This window comes from Halichoerus grypus, chromosome 3 (genome assembly GCF_964656455.1).
Source record: "Halichoerus grypus chromosome 3, mHalGry1.hap1.1, whole genome shotgun sequence".
Lineage (NCBI taxonomy): Eukaryota > Metazoa > Chordata > Mammalia > Carnivora > Phocidae > Halichoerus > Halichoerus grypus.
Genome location: NC_135714.1, coordinates 161,524,282 through 161,535,162, shown reverse-complemented (window position 1 = coordinate 161,535,162; position 10,881 = coordinate 161,524,282). Strand labels below are relative to the sequence as shown.

General features: G+C 43.1%; 1 pseudogene; it reads left to right on the top strand.

The window, feature by feature from the left end:
- The first annotated feature begins 736 nt into the window (after positions 1-736).
- LOC118524831 (elongation factor 1-alpha 1 pseudogene) lies at positions 737-2,121 on the top strand (annotated as a pseudogene).
- The last annotated feature ends 8,760 nt before the right edge of the window (positions 2,122-10,881 follow it).

The window sequence follows — 10,881 nt, the reverse complement described above, 5'->3', positions numbered from 1 at the left end:
TTGATGGGACCATTGATACATATAAGAAAATTCAGAAGGGAAGCTACAGGGATCTGAAGCTTGGCACTGTACATCCATATGTCTTATTAACCCAAAGGAATAATAAAGTAGATTTGCTCAGACATATACTTGCAACATTATCCCAGAAGCTTAGCATAACAATGTGACTCTTTCTTACATGATACAAGAAGTAATGTAGTTAGATATGACACACACAAAAATGACAACAATAGAAAACTTAGCCTTCATCAAAATTAAAAGCTTTCATGCATCAAAGGACACTATCAAGAGAGTAAAAGAGCAACCCACAGAATGGGAGATAATATTTGCAAATTATTTACTAGATAAGGGATTAATGTACAGAATATATAAAGAACTCCTATAACTCAACAACAAAAAACAAACAACCCAACTCAAAAAATGGGCAAAGGACTTGACTAGACATTTCTTCAAAGAAGATATACAAGTAGCCAATAAGTACATGGAGGATTCTCAACATTACTCATCATTAGAGAAATGTAAATCAAAACCACAATGAGACATCACTTCACACCCATCAGGATGGTTCTTGTTAAAAACAAAACAAAACATCTTTTTTCATGAGTTGGCCACCAGAACACAGGTGTCATGAAAACCACCACTAAACTTAAACCAAAATGGGAAAGTAAAAGATTCCTATCAATATCGCCATCACTGGACATGTAGACTCAGGCGAGTTTACCACTGCTGGCCATCTGATCTATAAATGTGGTGGGATTCACAAAAGAACCACTGAAAAATTTGAGAAAGAGGCTGCTGACATGGGAAAGTTTCCTTCAAGTATGCCTGGGTCTTGAAAGCTGAATATGAACATAGTGTCACCACAGATGTTGCCCTATAGATATTCAAGATCAGCAAGTATTATGGGACCATTTGACCATCATTGATGCCCCAGGACATGGAGACTTTATCAAAACCATGATTACAGGCACATCTCATGCTGACTGTTCTGTCCTGGTTGTTACCACTGGTGTTGGTGAATTTGAGGCAGGTATCTACAAGAATGGTCAGACCCGTGAGCATGCCCTTCTGCTTTACACTCTTGGATGTGAAACAACTAATTGTTGGTGTTCACAAGATAGATTCCACTGAAACACCTTATAGCCAGAAGAGATACAAGGAAATTGTTAAGGAAGTCAGCACCTACATTAAGAAAGTTGGCTACCACCCCAACACAGTAGCATTTGGGCGGATTTCTGGTTGGAATGGTGACAACATGCTGGAGCCAAGTGCTAACACGCCTTGGTTCAAGGGATGGAAAGTCATTCATAAAGGTGGCAATGCCAGTGGAACCACACTGCTTGAAGCTGTGGATTGCATCTTACCACCAACTCATCCAACTGACAAGCCTTTGCTCCTCCAGGACATCCACAAAATTGGTGGTATTTACTGCCCTGGGGCCAAGTGGAGCCTGGTATTCTCAAACCTGGCATGGTGGTGACTTTTGCTTCTTTCAGTGTTACAACTGAAGTAAAGATGTTTGAAATGCACCATGAAGCTTTGAGTGAAGCTCTTCCTGGGGACAATGTAGGCTTCAAGGTCAACAATGTGTCTATCAAAAATGTTTGTCATGGCACTGTGGCTTGTGACAGCAAAAACTACCCACCAATGGAACCAGCTAGCTTCATAGCTCAGGTGATTATCCTGAACTATCCAGGCCAAATCAGTGCTGGATATGCACCTGTGCTGGATGGTAACACAGCTCATACTGCTCGCAAGTTTGCTAAATGGAAGGAGATTGATCATTGTTCTGAGAAGAAGCTAGAAATGGACACAAGTCCTTGAAATCTGGTGATGCTGCCATTGTTGATATGGTTCCTGGTAAGCCCATGTATGTTGAGAACTTCTCTGACTATCCTCCTCTGGGTCGTTTTGCTGTTTGTGACATGAGACAGATGGTTGCTGTGGGTATCCTCAAAGCAGTGGATAAGAAGGCAGCTGGAGTTGGCAAGGTCACCAAGTCGGCCCAGAAAGCTCAGAAAGCTAAATGAATATTATCCCCAAAACCTGCCACCCCAGTCTTAATCAGTGGTGGAAGAGCAGGCTCAGAGCTGTTTGTGTCACTTGGCCATTTAGGTTTAATAGTAAAAGATTGGTGAATGATAACAATGCATCATAAAACCGTCAGAAGAAAAGGAGAATGTTTTGTGAACCATTTGTGTGTGCATGTGTCTATGCACGTGTGTGTGTCAATTTTAAGTTATTAGTTTTTTAAATCAGCACTTTTTAATGGAAACAACTTGACCAAAAATCTGTCACAGAATTTTGAAACCCACTAAAACAAAAGTTTAGTGAGAAAAATGAAACAAAATATAACAAGTAACATGTTGGTGAGGATGTGGAGAAATCAGAACCCTTGTACATTGCTGGTGGAATGCAAAATGATGTCACTACTGTGAAAAACCATATGGCGGTTTCTAAAAAAATTAAACATAAGTTTATAATGTGATCCAGCAATTCCACTTCTGGGTATATACACAAAAGAACTGAAGGCAAGGACATGAATAGATATTTGTACACCCATGTTCATAGCAACCGTATTTACAATCACCAAAATGTGGAAGCAACCCAAATGTCCATTGACAGATGAGTGGATAAACAAAATGTGGTTTGTGTATACAATAGAATATTATTCAACCTTTAGAAGGGAGGAAATTTGAACACATGCTACTGTATGGATGATCCTTGAAGACAGATGCTAAGTGAAATAAGCCAGTCACAAAAGGATAAATATTCTATGATTTCATTTACACAAGGCTTCTAGAGTGGTCAAATTCATAGAGACAGAAAGTAGAATGGTGGTTGCCAGGGGCTGGGGGGTGGGGGGATGGGGAGTCAGTGTTTACTGAGTACAGAGTTTCAGTTTGAGAAGATGGAAAGTTCTGGAAAGGGATGGTGGTGATGGCTGCACAACAATGTGAATGTACTGAATGCCCTGAACTGTCTGCTTAAAAATGGTAAATTTTATGTTATGTATATTTTGCCATAATTTTTTTAAATTCCAGTATAACATACAGTGTTATATTAGTTTCAGGTGTACAATATAGTGATTCAACAATTCTATACATTACTCAGTGCTCATCATAAGTGTGCTCTTAATCCCCATCACCTATTTCACCCACCCCCCACCCACCTCCCCTCTGGCAAACACCAGTTTATTCTCTATATTTATGAGTCTGGTTTTTTGTTTGTCTCCTTTTTCCTTTGTTCATTTGTTTGTTTCTTTTTTTTTAGAGAGAGAGCATGGAGGAGTGGCAGAGAGAGAGGAAGAGAGAGAATCTTAAGCAGGCTCCACACCTAGTGCAAGCCAGACACAGGGCTTGATCTGATAACCCTGAGATCATGACCTGAGTTGAGATCAAGAGTCAGATGCTTAACTGGCTGAGCCACCCAGGAGCCTCTCATTTTGTTTCTTAAACTCCACATATGAATGAAACATGTAGTATTTGTCTTTCTCAGACTGACTTACTTCACTTAACATTATACTCTCTAGATCCATGCATGTTGTTGCAAATGGCAAGATTGCATTCTTTTTATGGCTGAGTAATATTCCATTATATATATACCACATCTTCTTTATCCATTCATGTATCCATGGACACTTGGGCTGCTTCCATATCTTGGCTATTGTAAATAATGCTTCTATAAGCATATATCTTTTCAAATTAGTGTTTTCATTTTCTTTGGGTAAGTACCCGATAGTGGAATTACTGGAGCATATGGTAGTTCTATTTTTAATTTTTTGAGGAACCTCCATACTGTTTTTCACAGTGGCTGCACCAGTTTGCATTCCCACCAACAGCACACAATGGTTCCTTTTCCTCCACATCCTCCCCAATACTTGTTTCTTGTGTTTTTGATACGAGTCATTCTGACAGATGTGAGGTGATAGCTCATTGTGGCTTTGATTTGCATTTCCCTAATCATTAGTGATGTTGACCATAATTTTTTAAAAGAGTAACATGGGTAAGTTCATCTTTCTAAAAATGCAGACTCTGTCAAAATGTGATTAGCCTACATATCCTCTGTTCTGAAGCCCTCTCAAACATACGTCTGCTTCACGTAAGCTCATCATCTCTGTTCATCCCCAAACCTTCTCCTCCTGGCTCTTCATCTTAGTCCATGTGCACACGTACTTCCAGGAGCCAGGTGAAAAACCTCATTGCCCTCTTCTCCTCTTCCCTCCTGTGAGCCTGCAGGTCCAACAGACAAGTCTCTCAAATCCATCCTCCCCTTTCCTCGCCACGGCCCCAGGCACTGCTTCAGTTCTGGCTTCATGGAAGTTTAGCTTTCTGTATCTCATACTGGCAGCTGGAATAGCCTCCAAGCTGGTCCCAAGGCTCCCATCTCATCCAAGCTTCCTCTCATTTCGGGGGGAGTCTTCCTGATGCAGGCCACAGTCTGCTCTGACTGGCTCTCAGGTAGGCACTGTGCAAAATGTGCACATTATCTCACCTGCATCCTGGGCAGGTGCACTGCCTCTGCCCCATTTCCAAAGAGGAAAATGAGGATTGGAGGGTATCAGCCACCATGTCAAAGTCACATAGCGGACAAGTGACAAGGCTGAGATTCCCACCAGAACCATCAAACACCAATTAATAATAACAGCTAGCACCGACTTAGGGTTAGCTCTGTGTATAGCGTGGTTCTAAGAGCTTTATACCTAATAGTTCACGTAATCCTCACAACAACCCCACAAAACAAGACAGTTATCATCCTTAGTTTACAGTTGAGGCCATCGAGGCGGAAAGAGCTTAGGTAACTTGCCCAAATTAACCCAGCTAGAAAAGAGTGGAACCAAGACTCAAAACCCAGTCTGGTCAAGAGCATGACCATGTAGGGCATTCCCCTCCTCCAAAACCTGCAGAATAGACATCACCCTCTGTAGCCTGGGAACCAAAACCCAGCCCCAGATGGTCACATTCAACCTTCCACCCTCATTTAATGCTGTACCCAACTAGACATGGCACCCCAACACCTCACACTGCTCCTTCATCCTGGGGTGTCCTTCAGAACCTCTCCACCCATAAATACTAGGTTAATCTTTACAAAGTTCCATTGACTATCATCCATTTTGGATGCCCACCCCAATTGCCAGGACCTGTTTAAAATTCATTCATGGGTTCCTGGGTGGCTCAGTCCGTTAAGCATCTGCCTTCGGCTCAGGTCATGATCTCAGGGTCCTGGGATCCAGCCCCGCGGGGATCCCTGTTCAGCGGGGAGTCTGCTTCTCCCGCTGCCTCTTCCCTCCCCCCTGCTTGTGCTCTCTCTCTCTCTCACTCTCTCTCTCTCAAATAAATAAATAAAATCTTTAAAAAAAATTCATTCATTCAACCAAATTTATCAAATACTTTCTATAGCCCATCTGTGTGCCAGGTGCTGGGGATACATTGGTAAATGAGACAAAGTTTTCATCCTTAAAATAGTGCCAAACAAGTGCCATCATTGGGTTCTATATATGGATCCTTGGATTATCATGAACAATTTATGTGTTTATCTCTGTCACAACATAGTGGGCTCCCAGATAAGGCGACATCTTATCAAGTTCTGTGTCCTCTTCTTGTACCTTGATCTTAGGTAGATAAACCCAGAAAATGTGTTCGGTGAACCAATGTTTAAATGACTCAGTGGGCCCCATTGAATTATAAATCTCGTGAAATAAAACCCAGCCTCCCATGATGAGTCATGAGCTGGAGGAGTTGAGTGTCTTCATCTGTAGGACTGGCCTCTGCATACTCTGCTAGACTTGCTCTCTCACTGTTAATACTGTTGATTTGCATAGCAGGCAACATTTTACAAAATATTTTCACATCCATTTTCTCATTTGATTCTCCATGGTAGGGAAATATAATCTTTTGCATTGGCTTGAAATTAATTTTCTATATGTCCATAAGCATGTTTTGATTACTCCTGATTAAGTTGTCAAACCAAAGAAGTCTGCTGAAAATAAACAAAATGTCCCTAGAGGAATAATCTGGAGAGGACTGGCTCAGAGAGTCCTGGAACAGCATCCTCATCTGTTCACGGGGGACTTCATGGGGCTGTGGTAAGGCTCAAGGGAAATAAGGAGACACACTGAACTTGGCACAGGGTAAATATTCAATAAAGATGATAAAGGTAAAATGTTTTTTACTAATAATGGCAAGGCAAGAATTAGGTTGTTGAACAGATCAGGCACTAAGTCCCTGAGAAATTGGGTTTAAGTGACTTTCCCAAGTCATAGAGTGAGTTTGCCTTAAACCCCAAAATGAAGGTCATTCCTAGGCCTCAGTCTTTCCAGAAAGCACAGTTTCTTACAGAGTCCTGACCAGTCCTCACTCGGACCCTAACTCAAGCTCTTGACCAAAGTTCCACCTCAAAAACTTACCCCTTCCTTGATTTGAGTGGCTCATTCAGAAGTTCGGGTTCAACATTCTCATTTGAAAGACATAATGTTTTCCGCTGGTTTGAAATTAATTTGCTGTAATTCACACTAGTGTATTTTGATTGCTTTTGATTAAGTTTAACAAACTAAAGAAGTCTGCTGAAATTAAACATCAAAGTAAACAGTCCCTTTTCTAAGGCTCCTTGTGCATAATTATCAGCCTTGTCATTCTTGCTAAATATATTCATTATGTGACAGGCCCTATGCCTGGGTAGTGGTAATTAATACAGAATCCCAAAATCAATTCCAGAGAAATCCTCTAAAATCAAGGAAGCTCATTTGCATAACTTCTACAATGCATGAATGAATTGTTTTGAAACTGAGATGAAAAGAAAGGGGCTTTCACAGGTCAGAGTTTCCGTGTAAATAAATAAAGTGGGCTGCATATTTAATATTGGGTTTGTTGTAAAGAAAAATAGGTCTTTCATGGGAAGTGTGAATAAACAGGTAAATGGCTCTTTGGAGCCATCACTTTGCAGAAAGCTTCACCAAAATTAATGGCTAATAATTAACCACCCAAGAGACTAATGCGTTGAGAAAAGTTCACAGGCAGCTTTGTTACATTGCCGAAAATGATGAAAATTAAAGTTAATATCACTTTCTTAAATGTGGTGAAATAATTTAAATATTTTTATAAGGGGGGAAAAAAGACCTCTTCATGCCTCCATTTGTTTGCTTATTTTCATCCAGGGAAATACAGGGAGAAAAACACCAGCTGCAAAATTCTGCTCCTCAGAAGCTGAGTGACTCTGGGCCCAAGATGCAAGCTCCCAGAGCCTCGAGGTCCTCACTAAAGAATAGGGACAACTGAGCTCTGTCCCTAGCTCCCTCTGAGGGGTGCCAGGGAGAGGGGAGTGCTTCTTTCCTGGTGCCCAGCTCCTCCAACTACAGCTCTTCTCCGTGCACATCAATTGTTAATGACAATAAAGAAGAATATTTATCAAGAGCTTATCAGACCCCATGCTAAGCACTTTTCTTGGGTTCTCATTTTTAATCCTCACAATAACCCTATGAGAAAGTTGCTATTAGTATCATCTCTTTCTAAAAGTTTAAACAACTTTTCTAATGAGAAAACCAAGGCTTGGAAAGGGCAGCCAGCTCAGTGGCAAAGCTGGTTTCTGAACACGAGGGCTGTGTATTTAACCATTGCATTATGGGGTGGCCCTGGGGGAGGGAGTGCCAACCTAATGTGCATGGAAGCAATATAATGTCTGAAAATATACGCAAAACTATTTGTGTATGTGCATTTTGTGGAAGAGTGTCCAAAATATTTAACTGATTCTCAAAGGAGTCCTTGACACCCAAAAGGCTAAGGGGCCCTGTGCTAGTGTTTGAAATTGAACCAGACCCAGTAAGTAGCCTAAGACTGCTTTGTTATTTGAAGTACAGTCCAGCTTCAGCATCACCTGGGAGCTTGTGAGAAAATGCAAATCTTTGGCCCCATTCCAGACACACTGAATCAGAAGCAGGGTCTTAGCAAGATCCCCCAGGAGATTGCCATGTCTCTAATCCTGCCTGAGGGAGCAAGGAAGGCTACCTGAAGGAGGTGACACATGAAATTAGCCCTAAATGATGAGAAAGAATCAGCCAAGGGACAAGGACGGTAGGTAAGAATATTTCAATTAGAGGGGACTACATAAGCAAAGGTGTGAGGAATTCAATCACAGATGATGAGGTGTGAGGGATTCAATCACAGGTGACAATCGGAAAGTTCCAAGCAGGTTAAATTGCTGGTGTGTGCGGTGTGAGGCTTGGGGTTCCAGAGGGGTGAGGTGAGAACACCCCAATATATGCTTGGAATGTATGCTCAGGAGAGGGAAAGCCACCAGAATGGCTGCTGAAGCAGGAGCCTGAGGTGGTCAGATACACAGTTTAGAAAATCACTCAAGTCGCAGAATGGAGGCTGGACATGGCCAACCCTATGGGCATTACTAAGAAGGATCGGCCTACCACCCTCTCATCACTCCTCCAGCCCTTTTTTCCCCCACCTCAAGCCAAACTTATCCACACCATGCCCTGCTTCTGTTCCCCAAACCTGTGACCTGAGAGTCCCTCTGGACTGTGACTATGCAGGTGACCGAGACCACAACTGATAATATGTCAGATGCCAGCTCCCTGAGATCAGGCCTGTGACCACCAGTCTCCAGTCGCAGAGGGGTCCTGGGCACTGCATAAGTGCTCAGTGAGGGTTCACGGCAGCAAACAATAATCATGAGATTAATTCAGTGTTCTGTTTGGGCAGGAGTGCCTGACTTTTCTTAGGACGCAAGGGTATCACAGCACATAGCAAGATGGACCATGTGTTGCTCCCGCAAGTTATCAGAGTGCAAGGAAATTGGGACTGAAATTCTGTTGCAGTGCATTTGGTCAGGTAACACGTTCTGTGAACTTGAGACTGAAGGAGGAGACCATGAGCTGATGTGTCCCCACCCCTCAGAGGCTGCAGCCAGAGGTGGGGGCTTCATGGGCCATTTTTCCTTCCCTTCTGGGCCTCTTCCCTGGGTCCCCTCACGCTCATGCCCATTAGACAAGCATTTATTATGCTTGTAGAGGACAGAGAGAAATAAAGAGAAGTAAGTGGGAGCCTCAAGGAGCTTGCATCCACCTGGAGGAAAGAGGCAGGTACAGCAGAAAAAGAGAGTAGCGCGTGCCCCGCCCCCCACCCCAAAGATTCTGCACACAATACCTTCGCCTGCCAACTCGCCTGAGCTGCCTTTGCGGCTGGCTTCAAGGCTCCTGTGTTCATCAGCTCTGCCGCAGGAATGCGGAATGTTAACCATGAGGCTGGCTGCCTCTGCGTCACCGTGAGGTTGCCAGCCAGCACTGTGCCCTGGTCTGCCCAGAGAGGCACCCCTCTCTAATTCACAGAGAGGTACCCCGTAGGCTGGTACCTCCTTAGAGGCCAGTTCAGGACTCTGCTTGAAGAATGAAGATGAAGAGGAGTTTTCACTCATGTTGTGAGCGCCTGTGCTGGGCGCCGTGCGGGTAGGACCCAAGTTCATTCTCATAGCAACCCAGAGTGCTGGCTTGTATCTCTATTTGTAGGCCCGGTGAAGCTGTGAGTGGCGGAGGGGTGCAGCTGGGATTGAGCCTGGCTCCGTCCTGCTCACAGCCCCGCTGGCTTCCAGCACCCCAGCTGGATCAGAGTCCCCGGGGGGCCAGCTCTCACCTCCCCTCCAGCTGCCATTTCCTGTTCCCTCTTCCGTAGTAAACACTAAACGAGAAAGTAAAATCAATGAGAAATAATAAGCATTAAAAAAATGACCCCATAAAAAGACAACCTTAAAAGCAGTAAAAACAAAAGCATGGCTTTAAAAAAACAATTGGGCAAAATCAGCACGGGGGGGCCAGCCGAGAAGATTAATCTGAATTTTTAAATCTCAAACAATAAAACCATGCGGAGAGGCAAGTCAGAGGCCCAGTGCCGGAAGCACACATTTTATTTTTTTATTCAAATTCAATTAACCAACATATAGAACGTCATCAGTTTCAAATGTAGAGTTGAGTAATTCATCAGTTGCTTATAACACCCAGTGCTCATCACATCACGTGCCCTCCTTAATGCCCATCACCCAGTTGCCCATTCCCCCCCACCCGCCTCCCCTCCAGCAACCCTCAGTTCCTTTCCCATAGTTAAGAGTCTCTCATGGTTTGTCTCCCTCTCTGACTTCTTCCCATTCTGTTTTTCCCTCCCTTCCCCTATGATCCTCTGTGCTATTTCTTATATTCCTCATATGAATGAAACCATATGATAATTGTCTTTCTCCGATTGACTTATTTCACTCAGCATAATACTCTCCAGTTCCAGGTGCCTGGGTGGCTCAGTCATTAAGCGTCTACCTTTGGCTCAGGTCATGATCCCAGGGCCCTGAGATCAAGCCCCACATCGGGCTTCCTGCTAGGCGGGAAGTCTGCTTCTCTCTCTCCCACTCTCCCTGCTTGTGTTCCCTCTCTCGCTGTCTCTTTCTCTGTCAAATAAATAAATAAAAATCTTAAAAAAAAAAAAACTCTCCTGTTCCATCCTGGTCAATGTAAATAATAAGATTTCATTGTTTCTGATGGCCGAGTAATATTCCAATGTGTGTGTGTGTGTGTGTATATATATATATATGGTATATATGTATATACCATATCTTCTTTATCCATTCATCAGTCAATGGACATCTCAGCTCTTTCCATAGTTTGGCTATTGTGGACACTGTTGCTATTAACATTCCTGTGCAGGTGCCCTTTTGAATTACTATGTTTGTATCCTTTGGATACATACCTAGTGCCCTTTCGAATCACTACATTTGTATCCTTTGGATAAGTTGCTGGTTCATAGGGTAGCTCTATTTTTAACTTTTTGAGGAACCTCCCTACTGTTTTCCCAGAGTGACTGTACCAGCTTGCATTCCCACCAACAGTATAAGAGGGTT